The 18,932-nt window shown below is 35.0% G+C and overlaps 1 protein-coding gene across 5 annotated transcripts in view; it reads left to right on the forward strand.

Moving 5' to 3' along the window:
• Positions 1 to 18,474, forward strand: part of LOC140615916 (disintegrin and metalloproteinase domain-containing protein 20-like) — a 161,455-nt gene extending 142,981 nt beyond the window's left edge. For 2 of the 5 annotated variants that reach the window (XR_012016420.1, XR_012016421.1), the window contains exons 3-4: positions 12,602 to 12,690; positions 17,002 to 18,473. The gene's annotated coding sequence lies outside the window, so the exon portion shown is untranslated. Of the gene's footprint in view, positions 1 to 12,601; positions 12,691 to 17,001 lie in introns of all 5 variants that reach the window. The other 3 variants (XR_012016422.1, XR_012016423.1, XR_012016419.1) reach the window with 2 other exon arrangements.
• Positions 18,475 to 18,932: the final 458 nt, after the last annotated feature.

Here is an 18,932-nt window from a genome sequence, read left to right on the forward strand (position 1 = left end):
TATAAGTATGTTTCACCAATAAGTACTGATTATAATTCTTTTATGAACATATTTTGGAATTCAGCACAAATAGTTCTATCTGCATATGAAAGAGAATAAACTTAAACTTCTACTCTGAAAATTCACCTTGCAAATCAATCCCTTATCTTGAAATTTTTATTAAATAAATATAATCTATCAAGAGTATATAGTATTATTATTAATCAAATATTCCTTTAAATCGTTATTTATATTTTTAGCCCATAGTGTCTCTGTTAAAATATAACTTGATATTGTTTGATGGTTCGAAGTCACCTCAAAGCTTCGTATTTCGTTGTTATCACTATAGGCATCAATTACTATCATGCTTCAATATAGAGTAGTGCTGAGAGTTCTGGGTGATAGGATACTAGAGAGATAAGCCTTATATTGTACTTTTGAGTGGAGAATGATCCAGCAGGGCATCTTGATCTATGAAATTTCTAAGAGAAAGATACATCCATCTCCACTTTAAAGTTTTATTATCTCAGCCTTGAGAGAAGGCCTTGGTTACCTAAGGCACACAGAATCACTACGTAAAATATATTACAGAGCTATAAGATTTGTTACTATTGTGTATAGCTTAAAGACTTTCAGGGGTGTCTTCAAAGGCACTACCAATAACAAAATATCTCCTCATGGGAATGAAAGTCCCATTTTCTAGAACCTCTCTTTAGCTTGACCAAAGTAAAATGAAACAAAATACACACATACACAGACACCACAAAGAGGGAAATATTCAAGCCACTACTGTAATAAACATAAATTTTATTATTAGAAAATAATCAGTCACATTTCTAAGTTTTGGGGAAAAAATAAGACTTGTAACAAGAAAAGTTTAATTGTTATGGGGAAGAGAGAAATTTCTAACTACTTTCTACTAGTAAGATTAACTGGTAAAGCACATGAGGAATCTTAAGATGAGGAATCTTATTTTGGGGTGGCACTAAGTAGGGGAATATATTAAAGAATGGAATTGAGATAATAGTTAAATTTTGTCAGTTTAAACTTTTTTAAGTGATAAACTTCTTTCACTTTGACCTAGTAGAGCATCGCAGATAGAAGGCAGACCTAAGGGCAAGCCTTCTGACAATCTGGTGCTGACTCTAGCCTATATTCTACAATAATTTTATAATGAGCTATAAAGCATAGGACATAGTCAATCTTGGCTTCTATAACAAAATACCACATACTAGCTTATAAACAATAGACATTTATGCCTCAGTTCTGGAGGCTGAAAGTCAAAAATCAGGTGCCTGCACAGTCAGGTTTTGGTGAAAGCCTTCTTCCATCTTACAGACTGCTAACTTCTCACTGTACCCTCACATGGTAGAGAGCAGAGGAAGTAAGCTTTCTCCAACTCCTATAAAGGTCCTAATCCCATTCTTGAGGGCTCCACCTTCATGACTTTATCTAAATCTTAATTGCTTCCCAAAGACTCCATCTTCTGGAAAGATGACAGAGTCCAAAACACTAGGATTCTCTCTTCCCACTTAAATAATAATTTCCTAGTATAATCTTTCTAATACAACTATTTTGGAATTCTGGAATCTGTTGGAGGCTTATAATTTACAGGGGAAGTCTTAGACAATAAAGTGTGGTTGATTGCATTCAGTTTAATCCCTCAGCTCCACGGCAGGCAGCTCTTAATACATTCCAGGGACAACTTGCATTCAGCTTGAGGGAACCAAGTTGGGCTTTAAAAAACTCTGTGTTCTCCAAATATTAAGGATCTGTAGCTTATTGCTAATTAGTCCTTCTGATGCCAGAGATGCATACTGAGAGATGGTAGCCATTTGTCTTATACCTTCCCCATTTTTACAAGTCCCTACCCCCCATGCCAGCTGAAGTCATTCCCAGAGGACTTAAAGGAGCAGCACCCCTTCTCCAGCCTACAACAATACAAACAATCACACAAATCAAAAATCAACAAAACAACAAAACACAGTCAACCCTGGGAAAGAGGAAAATCTGATTTCCAGTTACCATATTATTAGACACAAATGCCCAGTTTTCAACAAAAACTCACAAGGCATACAAAAAAATAGGAAAATATGGCCTATCAGAGGAAAAAAAAAAAATCAATCAACAGAAACTGCCCCTGAAAAAGATCTGATCTAAAAAATAAAAACTTCAAAACAACTGTCTTAAAGGTGTGTCATGAGCATGCTATGAAGGCACACACACACACGAGTTATGTCTTTCCTCAATGCCAGGTTTACTCAATTATAAAGCAAAATTGAGTCACAATTTTAAAGCAAGTTGGGGATTCCAAACTCAGTGATGTTTAACCATGTAATTAAACTTGGCTTCTTACACAGCACACACAGCAGAACAGAAGACAAACCACACAACAAATGAGATAACAGAAGGGTGCAGGAAGTTAATGAACCAAATGCAAAGTCAGTCTGTGGGCGAGCAGTTGAGATAAGGCCTCGGTCTGGTCTGGGTCAGCTCTTGGCACTTACTGCTTATTATGTTCAAGCAGTGAAGGATCTAGGTTCTGTTCAGAGGTCAATCCAGCAGAGCCTTCAGCAGCAGTTGCCTTTAAGTGGTCAGACACAGAGGGGTCAGGTCTGAAGAGTCTAACAGTTTGCTGCCAAAATCCTCCCCTTTCAAAAGGGATTTAATTGGTTTCAGGCCCCTATAGACCTCCTCTGGTTCTGCTCGTTATCATTTCTGGAATGTCAGCTGACACTGGTCTCAGGGATATCTCCTAGCTGCAGTGCCCTTTGTGGCTTGCATCGTTGCTTGACACAGGCTTCTGCTTGACATGAGAAACTCCATTTTGCTCTCTACAAGATGTTCGAAGAACTAAAGAAAAATGTGAAGAAAGTCAAGAAAAATGTATGAAAAAAATGAAAATAACATAAAGCTTAAGAAAGTCTGAAATGAAACAACAACAAAAATCCTGAGCTAAAAAAGTATGAGAACTGAAATTAAAAACTCTCTGGAGGGAGTCAAAGGCACATTTGGGCAGCAGAAGAAAGAATCAGCAAAACTTGAAGATAAAACTATGGAAATGATCAAATCTGAGAAACAGTAAAAAAAAAAAAAAAAAAAGACTGAAAGAAAGTGAGCAAAACTTAAGAGATTCATGGTGCACGATCAAGCAGACCAACATATGCATTAAAGGTATTCCAGCAGGAGAGGGAGAATATTTGAAGAAATAATAGCTGAAAATATGAATATAAATATCAAAGAAGCTCAAGACATTCCAAGTAAAACAATCTCAAAGAGACCCACACCAAGACATATCATAGCCAAATATTGGAAAGACAAAGAAATAATTTTGATGGGACATCTGGTGGCTCAGTCAGTTAAGTGTCTCCCTCTGGCTTAGGTCATGATCCTAGGGTCCTGGGATCAAGTCTTGCATGGGGCCCCCATCTCAGCGGGGAGTCTACTTCTCTGTCTCCTTTGGCCTCTCCATCCCCCAGTGGTGCTTCCTATCTCTTTCAAATAAATAAAATCTTTAAGAAAAAAAAAAAAAAGCAATAATCTTGAAAGTAGCAAAAGAGAAGTGACTCACTACCTAAAAGTATTCTCACTAAGGTTATCTGCAGATTTCTTATCAGAAACTTCAGATAGTAGGCCAATATCAACAGATTGAAAGTGCTAAAAGAGAAAAACTTAAACATGTTCATACCTCACACAGACTTTTCTATTTTACATATCTTAGATCCACTCTCCACCCTTCTCCTCTCACACATGGAATACATTAGTGTCTCTGTCTCCTCGGGTGCCACCAATGATGAGTAGTGGAGCGAAATGGAGAGAGAAAAGAGTAAGGACAGGTTTTAGTCTACTGTCTTCTTCCTCAGTGATATCCAAGGATGGGAAGATCCTTCTACATGGTTCCCTCTCCACAACAACTGTCTCCAGCCCTTGCTTCTTCAGGAATGAGTGTCAGGATAATGTACTATTCCTTATAGTTTTCTACAGTCTTGTACATAATGCTTTCATTAACCCAAAGGACCTACTTAAAATATGCCATCTATTTCCAGGCAGGACAACAATGGATAAATTCATTTATCTTATTATTCAGAGGGTATATTCCAGTTACTAGAATTTATTTATGCATCATTTAATTGGCTATAAAATATTGCATGGGATTTGTACCACAGTTTCCTCTATTTCCCCTTTGAGACACTTAAGTAGTTTCCAGTATTTTAATCATAAATAATTCGATGATCAACTTATTTGTGCTTAAGGCTTATACTTAGACTAGTTTCCTTTGATTTAATTCTCCCATTAAAACTACCAGGTAAAAGAGTATGAATAATTTAACATACTTGGCTCAGATTGCCAAATTGCTTTTCCATATGTTTTGGTAATTTATATTTCCAACAAAAAGCATCAAAACACTGGTTTTGTAGGGTTATTGACAGTTTAGAGCATTATTTTAATAACTAATTTTATATAACTATCACTCTTAATATATTATATACTAAAAATATAGCACTGATATCACCCTGTATCATTTATAAACTGTCTCTTCATGGAAAGAGTGACTAAGCTTATTGAAAGATATGCAGATAAAAATACCTTCCTAATAGAGGGGACAAGAGCTGATTAAGATCACAACTTGGATAAATTATGTAAGGGTGAGCTAAGTGTTGAGAAAGGAGCCATCCTCCAACTGTTGTTACTCCTTGGGTTTACCCAATTAATGCCCTAGGCCTGGAACATTCCCTTTATGGAAGATTAATGCTGAGCTATTGCTCAGCTTCAGACATAAAAATTACCACTAGCAATGTGGAGATCTTTTCTGACTTATATTAGAGTGGATTCAAATGAGCACCTGGAAGGAACAACTTCTGATATTTAAAAGATTTGTGAAGATGCGAATTGAAAGGAAAAAAAATGTAGATCACTTCAAGTAATTTATAAATGAGTTGGTATTAAAGAAACTGTGGAGCCAAGAAAGATTTTAAGATGAGAGATATTACTGTTTACTTGAATGTTAATGTTAATGATCTAATAAGGAGGGGGAAAAAAACCTGATGATGCAAGAAAGAGAGGGAGAATCCTAGGAGTGCAGCCTTTGAAAGGATCTGTGATGAAATCAAGTGAATACAGGTAGTTCATCTGCAAGGACAGAAAAGAAAGCAGAAAAGGTATGGATGCCAATAGGTAGGCATATTGGTGAGAGAATGGAAATTCTCTGCTGTTCACTTGTATAATCTTAGTGATTACATTTAAGAAACAAAAACAAATAAGCAAGGAAAAGAGAGAGAGAAAGAGAGACCAAGGAACAGACTCTTAACTGTGGAGAACAAAGTGATAGTTTCCAGTGAGTAGGTGGGTGGGGGGATGGGTGAAAGAGGTGATGGGGATGAAGGAGTGCACTTGTTGTGATGAGCACTGAGTAACGTATAGAATTGTTGAATCACTACATTATACACCTGAAACTAATATATGTTAACTATACTGGAATTAAAAGTAAAAATTTTTAAAAATGAGTTAATCAGCCCTGAGTATGTGGAGAGAGGAGGTGCAAGGAATTTATGGACATATTCCTCAAGAAGATAATCAGACACAGCAGAACAGAGATATCAATGAAGAAAGCAGAGACAAGCATGAGGCCAAATACCAGGAAAAAGCCATCCAGTGAGAAAGAGACTGAAAAATCTCAGTTCTCACTAGATGATGAGGATAATGTACCTGGAATATAAACAACATTTGGGAAGTTTGCAATGGTTTTCATTTGAAATTTTTAGACTGCTGGAAATTTTAAATTTTCAAAGTATAAATTTGATATTTGAAACTTACATTAGGGGAGAAAATCCCTTTATCTTTGTTCGAAGTATACATATGATTAATTGTACCTGTTCAGTATTAAAAGCTATATTATACTGTAAATGTGGGGAAATCCATTTAGAAAATGTTAAACTTGAGGCACCTGATGGCTCAGTTGGTTGAGCAGCTGACTCTTGCTTTCAGCTCAGGCCATGATCTCAGGGTTGTGGGATTGAGCCCCATGTCTGGCTCTGAGTTCAGGGTGAAGTCTGTTTGAGATCCTCTTCCTCTGCCCCTCCTCCTGCTCAAGTGCTCTCTCTCTCTCTCTCTCTCTCTCAAGTAAATAAATAAAATAAAAAAATTTTTTAATGTTAAACTGCTTTTCCAGACATGATAGTTTGGCATCTTTTCTTTTTCTTTCTTTTCTATTGTGAAAAGATTACCACCATCTATTTGATTAATACGTGTTAGCATATTTTCAGTTACTGTCTGCATGTTAATGTGGAAATGATTAAAAATGTTGATTAAAAATATCTCTACTGTTTAAATCAACCTTTCCTCTTTTCCAATACTGTGGGTTTTGTGCATAGTTTTGCCAAACCTTGGTTTTACCTGGTTATTCATTTCTCAGTTGGTAGGTTTTGGAGAAGTAGAGTGTTTTTATGGTTATGGTAGATAAATGTTACCTCAAATAAAAAATATTTGCAGTTATATAAAAGACCAAAATCTTTTTAGTTTTATGTAGTCCTGTTTGTTTATATTTACTTCTGTTTTTTTTTCTTTTGTTGTCAAATCCAAAAAATCATAGCCAAAACTGATATAAAGAGGCTTGCTGCCTATGTTTACTTCCAGGAGTTTTATGTCTATGTGCAAGTCTTTGATACATTTTGAGTTAATTTTTGTGGACAGCATAAAATAGTCCAGTTTGGTTCTTTTGCATCTGGTTGTCCCACATTTCCAACAAATGTCTTGTAAACACTAAATTTTCCTCACTGTATATTCTTGGCTCTTTGTCAATAATTAATTTGCCATAAAGGTGAATTCTGGACTTATTTCTGGGCTCTCTATCCTGCTCCATTGATCTCTCTGTCTGTTTTTCTGCTAATACCATACTATTTTGATTATTGTAATTTGGTAATATATTCAAACCAGGAAGCATGATGCCTCCAGTTTTCTTCCTCCCCAAGATCACTTTGGATATTCAATGTGCATGGTATTGCCACATTGATATAGTTTTAAAATAAGTGAAAAAAATTTTATAAGTATATTCCTATACGGAAAACTTTTATAAAGAAATGAAACCTGGGAATACTAAACCCCAATTCAGGACAGTGTTTGGTTAAAAAATGTGGTAGAGAAAAGAAATCCAGTGTAGAATGATACATTAGAAGGTTAACTTTGTCCCTAATAGTGTTGTTTCTCTTTAACTCCATTAAAAAACACATCAAAGATGGAAATTATTTGGGAATTATCTTTAAAATTGAGAATGTAAATGACATAAACATTGAAAACTTACCATGATAATGTTAATAATAGTATTATAAATAGCGAAAATTATGAGAAACTAGGTAAAATTGTGTAAAGACACTAAATTACACATAATTTCTCAGTAAACTATATAAAATTAAAATTTGGTATTATGATAACTTGCATATTTTTAAATTTAGAAGATAATTTATTCGTTAATATCTTATTGGTATTATTAAAACTGTATTAAAATTTTGCTGATAATATGCACTTATAGACATTTTAGTAATACCTTCAATCACTATTTTGTTACGTTCAAGTAAATTTATGTTTAATATTTTTAATTAAAATTAAGTATAATTCCATATAAATTCTTTATTGTAAATCCATATGTCTTTCCCATTCTATTAGAATATATGAATAGACATAAGCATAGAGTGAAATTCACTTAAAACAAATAAATGCTACCTCTGGTGTTGGAATTTGAGAGTTACCTTTTCTGCTTTTCTATTGCTTAATTTTTTTATGAACATGAAATATTTTTAAAATGTTAGTCATTATTCTAAATTCTATTTTAAATTCAACATATAATTGCTGAAATCTGCACCTTTATTCTAAATGTTGTTTTAAATTCAACATATAATTGCTTAAAACAAAAACAGAAAATAGAACATAATAAAAAATTTAGACCTATAATATTTTGTGTTATGAATGCTTCTTCAAAAATACACATAATCAGGGTACTTGAGTTTTTGAAACATAAAAAGTAGGATCTATTATATTTGTGGATTCCATTATATATAAATTTTACATGTATGTATATAGGTGTTTATTTGTGTGTATGTATAGCCGCATAAAACACTATATAAATACATAAATATTTATATATATATTAATTTATATATCTACATATATAAATAAATATAAAATATTCAGCAGCATCCTAAAAACTATAAGGCAGACAAAAATGCCTGTAACTGCATCCATCTTTTAAATCAAAGAATAAATCCTGGAGCAATACTCTGAAAATACAACAAATAAAGTGTTCAAAATGGTTCAACTTTAAACTACTTTATAGAATGCCAGCTTCAGAGAAGCCTTGTCATCATTATAAGAACAACTTCAGCCAAACTATATAACAAATATGATATCTCAAACCAACCTTACCTCATGAATATAAAGGCTGAATAGCATTATTTGCACAATCTCGAAGAATTCCCACTAGATAACAAATGGACTATTCACGCTGCAGAAGCACCCTGTGGGTTTGCAAAAGCCTTCACAATGAATATTTTCCTTAGTGTGGGAAGAACAAGCCTGAGCAAGACCTTTAAATTCAACAAATGGCAAAAATGTATATTCTAGTTCACTGTTAATACAGGACATTTCCTGACTCATAATTTAAATTAGGCCTTCTTTTTACTTATTACATGTATATATATGGCTACAATTGTTTCTTTAATACTGAGTTCATTTCCTTCCACATCAAAGCTTTTTCCCTATTTATAAATTGGTTTCTGAGAAATTGCCTTCATTATTATGTGCGGGTCTCTAGGGGATATGTTCTGTGCTAAATTATATGTAAATATACGTGTATACCAAGGTGTGTGGAGATGACTCTACTGGTTCATTTCAGTCCAACAGTAGCACAACTGTGAATTGGTCTCTGTCCACAGACCACCTAGATGCCCACCCATTTTTAAGGATCTTAAACGTGTCTGAGGCTATTGAAAGGAATCTTCACCGTTGCTCTTATACCAAGGGTGAGAGTCCAAACACAATTATAGAGTTATGGGGAAGCATCCTTATTGCACATTAAGAGGTGCTATACTCCCTATTTTTGATAAAACTTCCATATGAGATGCCGACAAGAGGACAATTAACCGAGTTCCCTGGCACGGGCAATTTCAGGCACTAACTCAAACACTGGAGCAGTTAAGACATTGATAATAATTATGTGTTTGCCTTGCACTGTTGGTGGATGTCACTGAGCATTTCCCTGCTGATTCTGTTTGTGTTAACATGGCTCTGGCAGGCACTGGGATTATCTCTGAGCCCCAACCACATGTGACCCTCTTCAAGTCTCCCCCACCTTTCCTCGTAATCATCCCCATCCTCATATATTTTTCTAAATGTTTCCATCTTTAATTTTGGCTTCAATTTTGAGATCCACAAGCCAAAGTTTTATAAATCTTGCTCCCAATTTCCTCTGTGATCATTCTATCTTTGGGAGTTTGGATAACCCCTCAACCAATCTGTTATATATTTGTTCAGAAAAAAAAAAGTTAATGTACAAAATATTTTAACACCATTTACAGTCCATAAAGTAAGCCATCCTTCATATTCAGTAAGAACACCTTGTTCTTTCTACATGTGTCTTTAATATCTGTAACTCAAGGGGCACCTGGGTGGCACAGTCAGTTATATGTCTTTCTATTGACTTCTGCTCAGTTGGTGATGTCAAGCCTGGAATTGCCTGGAGTAGGGCTCCATGCTCAGTGTGGACTCTGTTCCTTTCCCTCTCTCTTGGCCCTACCCTCATTTCTGAGCTTGTTCTCTGTCTCTCACTCAAATAAATAATTCTTTTTTTTAAGATTTTATTTATTTATTCATGAGAGACACAGAAAAAGAGAGCAAAGACAAAGGCAGAGGGAGAAGCAGGCTCCATGCAGGGAGCCTGATGCAGGACTCAATCCCAGGTCTCCAGGATCACGCCCTGGGCCAAAGGCAGGCATTAAACCATTGAGCCACCCAGGGATCTCCCCTTACTCAAATAAATATATAAATCTTTTAAAAAATAATATCTGTATCTCAATATAGGAAGTAATACACAGAAATCTCTTTTCTGAAGAGTAGGGTATTTCATTGATATTTAAAGGTAATCAGTTGGTGATTTCACTTGCAATAAACATTAGATGATCCTGGGTAATAACCATACAAATGGTATCTGTATACAGTTTTGCTCCCTTTAAACACTTCCCCACACTGTACCCAGACAGTTTTTTTCTGAAATACAAATTTGTTCTTACTGGCCCTTCCTTTTGCTCTTATGATTTTTTTAAGATTTTATTTATTTATTCATGAGAGACACAAAGAGAGAGGCAGAGACATAGGCAGAGGGAGAAGCAGGTTCCCAGAACCCCAGGATCCAAAGGCAGATGCTCAACCATTGACACCCAGGTGTCCCTGCTCTTAGGATTTTGACCCAACTAACTATTTATATGACCTAAAATGTCTCACAAGGTGTTTCTCCTGACTCCCTCACCAACTTCATCCTACACTCTATCCTGTGACTCTCTGACCTCCACCTGTATGAGACTACATCATAAGACCTATTGTTACTGGGCTATTATAAGTGCTGGTTCTCCCCGACTGAAACACTTCCCAAACCCACCCACTCTCACCACCTCTTCTCACTTTTTTGGCACTGTTGGCAAGGTAGACAAGAAATATCTGTGATGTGTAATTTATAAGGCAGGTGGACAAAATTGACATTATCTGCAACTATCTCCAGGATCAAAAGGCTAGATGGTGGACTTGAACTCTAAGTTCTATAGAAGCATTTCCACCAACTACAAATTTGCCAAGGCAGGAGCCAATGAATGCTCCCCATTCCTTTCTCAGAATGAGATGGGCATATCCACATATATGTTGCTTTTAAGTATATAAATATATGTATTATACATGCATATGTGTATACACATAACATATGTACATATATATACACAGATATGTATTTATATACAAAGGTAACTACTGTAAAAGTACAAAAATTACTTGAAAATCAGAAACTGTTGTCACTTAACTTCAGTAAGTACCAATACTGCATTAGAAGGACCAATCTGCCAACATGATACCTATGTAACATATACATTATTAATGAAAAAGCTTTTAATATAGAAATTCAATGCTCTCTTCCAGGAAAAAAAGATAGGGAAAAAAAAAACAGACTTTCTAAAAAATCTCATTTCATTTAGGGCTATTGACATTTAGCCAAAAGATATGCTCCTACACTGAAAAAAAATGAAACATTTTAATAGTGCAAAGCTATCTGTATCATTTTAATAATTGCATTACTCAATAAATCTAAGAAAGCTAAAAGAGAATAAATTCAAATATAGTATTTATTTAATAAAAAAAACTAGCTTTCAGAGAGAATACTGAATCATTATAAAGCTTGCAAGCAGATCCATGAATTTGAAAGTAATATCTCTGTAAAGAATAAATAACATATTGAAATTTTTTAAATGCCAGTGCCTTTTACTTTCCTATGTTGCTTACAGAGCATTTTTTAATGTAATTATCATCAACTTCTGATTTAATTTGTCGCTTTCATCTCTCCTGACCATGCCATCACTTAAACTCATATGTATTTTACAATTAATTTTTTTTCTCTTGGCCTCAATAGGACTGGTATCTGCAACGATCTAGTCTTTTTAACAGTTTTGACCATACTGGTTGAACATTTCTTATAAATTACTAACCATCTGGATTCAAGATGAGGTATTAATAATGTTATGCTTCGGTAATAGAAGCATACTTTACCATATCTGAGTTGGTTTTTAAACACATATTTAGGGACGCCTGGGTGGCTCAGTAGTTGAGCGTCTGCGTTTGGCTCAGGGTATGACCCTGGGGTCCTAGGATCGAGTCCCACATCAGACTCTGCCAGGGAGCAGGCTCCCTCTCCCTCTGCCTATGTCTCTGCCTCTCTCCCTCTCTAGGTCTCTCATGAATGAATAAACAAATCTTAAAAACAACAACAAAAAAACCCCCACATATTTAGCCAAAATAGCAAAGTGCATACAAATCAAATCAAAATCAAAATACCAAAACACATGCAAATTAATGTTGTTGAAAAAAATATCAAGTGGAAAAAACAGGAAGTAATTAAAACACATGGAGTAAGATTTTAAGTGATTGTAGAGAGATTTACTTCTAGAACACTGCTGGTTAATCACTTTCATACATGGTTTGGACATCCAAATTCTGATTTTAAAATGTTATTTATTTATTTGAGAGAGAGAGTGCACATGCATTGATGGCAGGCCAAGTGTAGTGGGCAGAGGGAGAGGGAGAAGCAGGCTTCCCCCAGAGCAGGGAGCCCCACATGGGGCTCAATTCCAGGACTCTGGAATCAAGACCTGAGGAGAAGGCAAATGCTCAATGGCTGAGCCACTCAGGAGCCCCTCAAATTCTATTTTTATCCAATAAATTTTACTTCATAGACTCCAAATATTTTTAAATTATTATAATTAAGTACAAGTAAATCTGGGTCTTTTTGTTGATTTATCAGTATTACTAAATTTAAAACTTGTTTATATATTTAAACTCTTCATTTCAGTATTGAAATGTGCTTTTCCTTTTCCTTCAGACCTTGACCTTCTGACATTTCACAGAGTTTCAGACCTTTGTCACCCACAGAATCCCAAGGGACGGCCACTACTGTCTCCTCTCTCCCCTGTAAGTGAATTAAACATATTCTTAAAAGGATATTTTAGTTCTTGTCTTAGAAGGATTTTTTAAATATGTGTTTAAGCCCCAGGACAACTGATTTCCAGAAAACTTGTTGCTTCAAGACTTATAAAGATAAAGGATTAGACCCTTAAATCTACAATTTCGAAATCTGCATGTAATAAGCCATTTGACAGGAGTAAGAAGATCTGATACATCACTCCAGCTCTACATAGTATCTTATGTGGTAGCTTAGGTCAAGTATTCTATACTCTGAGCTTTAAAACAGAGTTGAAGGGTGCCTGGAGGCCTCAGTCAATAGAGCATATAACTCTTGATCTTGGGGTTGTGTGTTTGAACCCCACATTGGGTGTAGAGATTGCTTAAAAATGAAATCTTTAAAAAAGAAAATGAGTTGACGATCCTTGAGACACTGTTCTTTGTTCCTCTTGAAAATGATATAATATATAATGGGATAAAGCAAATAGATGTGTCTTATTGTGATAAAATGGATAAAAAGGGACAAGCTAGGTTAAAAATCATCTTTTAAAGTTTATAACCTATAGTCCCCACATTATCTGGAAGAAAACCCCAACATACTATGAGGTTTTATGAAGATTCCTGCCTCATTAAGTGGCCATACTCTGCTTTATGAGCTGCTGCTAACTTGGCCAGAGGCAAATGGATCAAAGTCCAAGGGAACTCAAATAAAGTGGATCCTCTAAATATGAAACACGGAGATTTTCACAGGTAATATAGAAGCACAGAAGTAAACAGACACAGAAGTGGGACATAATAAACAGAATTAGGTCACATTTCAAGAGTCAATGGAAAAATAAGGTGAACTCTGTGATATTAAAGGCTGTGCTGGGCTTGCATTCAAATTTTTATATTTGCTAGACAGCAAAAGTTGTTTCTAACCTGACACTATTCTGAAAGAAAAGAAATGGTATTTTGGATTTAAGATTTAAAAACAACTATGTGAAATAAAATGGCTCCATTTCAAAAGAAAATTGTTGATTGGCAGTGCACTCACGTCAGAGATTAGAGCTTTCTTCTTTAGTCACAATGGTTTCTTCAGGGTGGCAGAGATTAATTCTTTTTCTATGACAATCCATTAGTGTTAGGATGAAAAATTGCAAGTATACTCAAATCATGCATCTTCACCAAAACGGTTCATTATAGAGAATTTCAAGTTAATTCTTTAACTGGCCTTATTTCACCCCTCAGTGATTCCTATTCCCAAAAACTTGGCGAACCCATTCAATGTGAGACCTCATCAATTAGCACAGAATACTACATGAGGATATTTGGTGTTGAGAACTTGGAAATCAATAAAATAAATTCCAAGTTTCTATTGATACTAGAAATAATAATATAAGCATACAGTATGCTTATGCTGGGATGCTTGTAAGTTTAAATTAGTTTCTTTCCCAGAGTTAACTCTTAAGAAATATTTACATTCTCTAGCACTTTGTTTTCTATTTTTGACAAAATCAGTCATCAAGGACATTGGCATCCACTGAAGATTTTGTTTACAAATAGTTCGTGGTGTTTAAGTACCTCTGCTGCATAAATATGAGACAATCTTAACATATTCTTTTTATAACACCACAGATATTTCTCAATCTTTAAGCCTCTTGCCTCTCTCCAATCTGTCCAGTGGAGCTGAATTCCAACACAAGAATCCATAGTTTAATCAAAATAATTGGGTTTTGGGGGTGCCTGGGTGGCTCAGTCGGTTAAGCGTCTGTCTTTGGCTCAGGTCATGATCTTGGGGTCCTGGGATCCAGCCCCACATCGGGCTTGCTACTCAGCAGACAGTCTGCTTCTCCCCCAGCTCGTGCTCGCTCATTCTCTCTTTCCGTATCTCTCTCAATAAATGAATAAAATCTTAAAAAAAAAAAAAATTGGATTCCTGTCACAAATGGGTAATTCTGCCAAGAGTACACAAAGCAAAAGATATTACTGAATGTAACATATCACTAAAGGGCACAATTAGAAAGAAATAATTGTACTTTAAAAATGGGATACTCATGTTTCTCATAAACTCAGAAGTGCTCTGGTTTGTGACAACAAAGAGAAGCCCCAGATCAATATCTGCATATCAATATCTGATATGCAGATATTCCTGCATATCAAGGATGTCTCATCAAGTACCAAATTTTTCTGTTCTCATTTGCAACTATCCAGAAAATGTAAATATACAGGTAACTTAAAAAAGTATTTATAAAACCCAGAAATTTGGAAAAATCTCTTACCACAGAATACTATTTTTTTTATTAGGCACAGCTTCTACAATAACATAATATTGTTTAATCCCACACGATAATTTTTTATCCTTATATCTTTCCTAATATTTGTAAAAGGTAGAAAGATGAAGCACAGCTATAAAAATACCTCAATCCCACTAATGTGATAGACCCATGGTGGAATGTCCCTCCTCATCAAATCAGTATAATTATCTTAATATAATCAACAGAGGGTTTTTTCCATATGTTTAATAGAGGTTTCATTTTATAACTCCTTTCCCACTTTATAATTTCTGCCTGAATTTAAAAAAATAATCTATTTATTTTAAAGAAACTAATGCTCTCTTGAAGGAAAGTTGGTTGGATCTCATTGGCAAGCATATGAAATTTATTCAATTCTTACACATCTCATCTCTCCTAGAGAAGTAACAGTAAGCTTCTAATTTCAAAAATGTCCTTTTCTTATGAGATTCTTGCTTTCATGCTGAATACCTTTGGTCTTTTGAGGTTTAGTTGTAAATCCACAAATGAAAATAACAAAAAGTAGCTCATAATGGGATTCTATGTCATTTTGTGTTCTTATGTCCATTTTTGTCCTTCTAGAAATGACTATTCGATGAACATATATGAATGAAGAAACTAGGTGAACATAAATTTCCCACTGCTGAATGCTACGTGGTGTTCTAGATATATTTAGTTAAGAAGATATTCACCCAAAGATTCTCTTAATTTGAATTTGTTGTTTTCAGTTCGGAAGATATGCTCTTTGCCACCCTGGTTTAAACATGGTTCTAACTTTCTGAAAGCATACAGAATATTTCAGGAGTAAATGACATTTACTTCTAACTGTTTCGTGCTGCAAGAATAGCTGTAATTATTTCTTCTTTGGTAGTTCAAAACCCTGTCAACAGCTGGCTGAAAAAAAAATCAATTACATCTTGATTTCAACTTTTCATCTTGGTATTCATTTATATAAATTACATTTCAAAAGAATATGCTTGTAATAAAAAAAAATGCCAGTGTCTAGATTTATTCTTTAGCTGATGGCTAATTAAATAAAACAAAGTTAATATTCACATATATTCATCAGTAAGGAAGAAAAAAGAATTAGAAAGCAGTCCCAGAGGAGAAGGCATGATCCTATAGACATGGGCATCAGCTCTGCACTACATAGCTGCTTAATGTCTAGCAAGAATATTCTTTCTGGCATATTCACTCACTTTTAAACAAAGTCAGGATGGGTTACATCCTCCCAAAACACCACTTCTAGTCTAATATTCAATATATTTTAAGTCAGGAAATTAAAGAGCATAAACCCAATTTGAACACTCTGGAAACGTACTTATAATGTGAGCCTAAACACCTGATCCACTGTGGATGATTCAATTTATATAGAGTGGAAGGAAAATGTCCCAGTAACTTTTCAGGCATGGTCATGCATTGATTAGTTCAAGGGTTTCATGCAGCGCATTGAAGAAATGGAAAGAGGCAAGATTGCTAGTGGTGGAATTCTGTAAGAACCTTCCATAAGTCCTTCCTGACTAAACAGGCTGTGTTATACATAGCTAGTTTAAAATAAATCCATGTTTTCAGTGTGGAGTCCATGATCAGCAAGGCCCAGACAGGTAGCTTAGGGGCTGAGCCTCCAAGTGAGTATACATACCTAACTTTGGCATCTTGCTGCTTACTTCTCGTCCTCAGAGAAAAGATTTGAGCTTTCAATATGTTTGAAAATTGTAGCATCCTGAGACAGAGACCTTGTTCTCATACACTTTGATATTTCTCCAAGATTTTAGAAGGTCCACCCCAACACAAGTAATTCCAAGCTTTTTGAGTCAGCTGTCCACTAAAATTTCCTAGCCTTCTTCTGCTGGGTAAAGTTGTGTCTGCAAAGCAGCTACTCTGACAGTCTTTACTTCTCTATCCCTCTCTCTGGGGAATTCCACGACGGCCATATTACTAATTCCGGCCAGTAGCACTGCAAATGGAAGTTGCATTTTGCACCTCGAGGCTGATATGGTTAAGAAGAGTATTTGCCTTACCCATCCTCTCTCTTTCCGTTTTCTAGCTAAGAGCAAAGGACTCCAATGTGCTAGGAGATGGCAAAATCACAAAAGAAAAAGAAGGTGGTTTTCTGAATCACCACGTGGATGGCAGACCTGACACAGCCCAGCAGATTGCCACATGCGGGAGGAATTAATTGTGTGTTATGTCATGGAGACGCAGACTGGTGATTTTTATAGCATTTAGATTTTCTTGAATCAAACACGATAGGCAAAGACACTTGAAGACAGGCTTTTCATATTTAGGTAAATTATTAAAAGAAACCCCAACTGATGTTTATCTTCATTCTGTAAATAACTTATTCTGTAGAGACCTTTCTTCTATTTGATGTGAATTAAAGAATTTAAAAAAAAACAACCCCTTAACTTATCTTGATATACATCTACTATTATACTTCATTTTTGTCTGCATTGCTTAATTTGTTATGTCCAGTGCTAAGTCAAGACACTTTGAACAAAGATGAAAATAACTGAAAAACCCATCCTTCATCCCTGGGAAGTCTACCCTGAGGTAGTCAGTTTTCTACCTATACAGTTAATGACCTCTGATTCATAGAATGTTGCTGGAGAATTGCTACAGTATCTCTAGGGAAATTTCTGATGAGGAACAGGAAAATCTGTGTTTATGAAAATGAGTATTTTTCTTAACTTATTATCACATCTCAAAACAAGATACAAGTGTTATACAGACAAGCATTGCAGGAAATGCCTTTTTTAAAATTTTGGGCTATATAATTAAAAAACTCCTTCAGGGACATCTTCCAAGTCATTAATTGAATAACAACAAAAATCTCAGTTTTAAAATGATTTGACCTTCAGTTATATGTCTGTTGTAATTCCTACCAGTTCCATGATATGTGGCTGTGTTTTTCACTCTTTTATAATGCTAGCATTCCACAGATGCTATTTTCGGATACAAAGCACAGCTGTCCATTATCATTAACATTTCATCCAAATGCACAAAGATATGAATTGTGGGAAAGGCTTTTACAAAATTGAGACTTTTTTTCAATCTTAACATCTATGAAGTTTCAACCTTAGTGGCTCCAAAACAATAATAACTTTATAATTGTTGGAATTTCCTTGTGAACCAAGGAGAAATCAAAATTTCAAAATATGGGTAAACCATTCTCTCTACCAATATTTAAGAATTCATTTGAATATGTGTTTAGTGACCACTTTTCAAGATTGAGATGTCCAAGTAGAATACAGAATTCAAAAGCATAACTTTAGTTGCTAGTCTTCTTGTTGGGATATTGCCAAATAAAACAATAAACTTAAATGCACTTGTAAACACATTTACATTGAATGGGTCAACTGGTTGAACATTTCTAAGTATTACTATGTGTAATTGCTGTATTGTGTTTAAAAGCATAGAATCCTCCTAAAAATGTGCCATAATATTTAAATATTGTATTAGAAGAAATACATATAAAAATTGTTTAATGTGCCATTGGATTTACTGTATTTACTGAATATACATACTGTAAATTCTACTCCCTCTGCATGAAATGTTTTCTTCATTTTCTACTGCTTTATCAATCAAAATATACCAGATTTTTTACCATCTAATATTTATCTCTGAATTAAAATTGAGATTCATCTACTTCCTTCTATGATAGTGTTTAAGTTCCCACAACTTAGATCCTCTTGCACTTGACTCCACATCTTGTGACTGGTCTGGAAAATGCTAAGGGAGGTATAAATTTTAAACTGTCTCTGTATTTTCAGCCCAGCTAGCCATGTACACTGGCTTCTGTATTGTTCTGTGTGAGCAAACCAACACTTCGGACACCAGATCCCACAAGATCTTCATTCTGTCCCTTCTGTATGAACCCAGTCTTGTATGGCCAGTGATCCCATATGACTGGGCTTTGGGTCCTCCCATGTAAACTCTAGTTTCTACATGTGGGACTTTGCTACATGATACCAAAAT

This window comes from Canis lupus, chromosome 24 (assembly GCF_048164855.1).
Source record: "Canis lupus baileyi chromosome 24, mCanLup2.hap1, whole genome shotgun sequence".
NCBI lineage: Eukaryota > Metazoa > Chordata > Mammalia > Carnivora > Canidae > Canis > Canis lupus.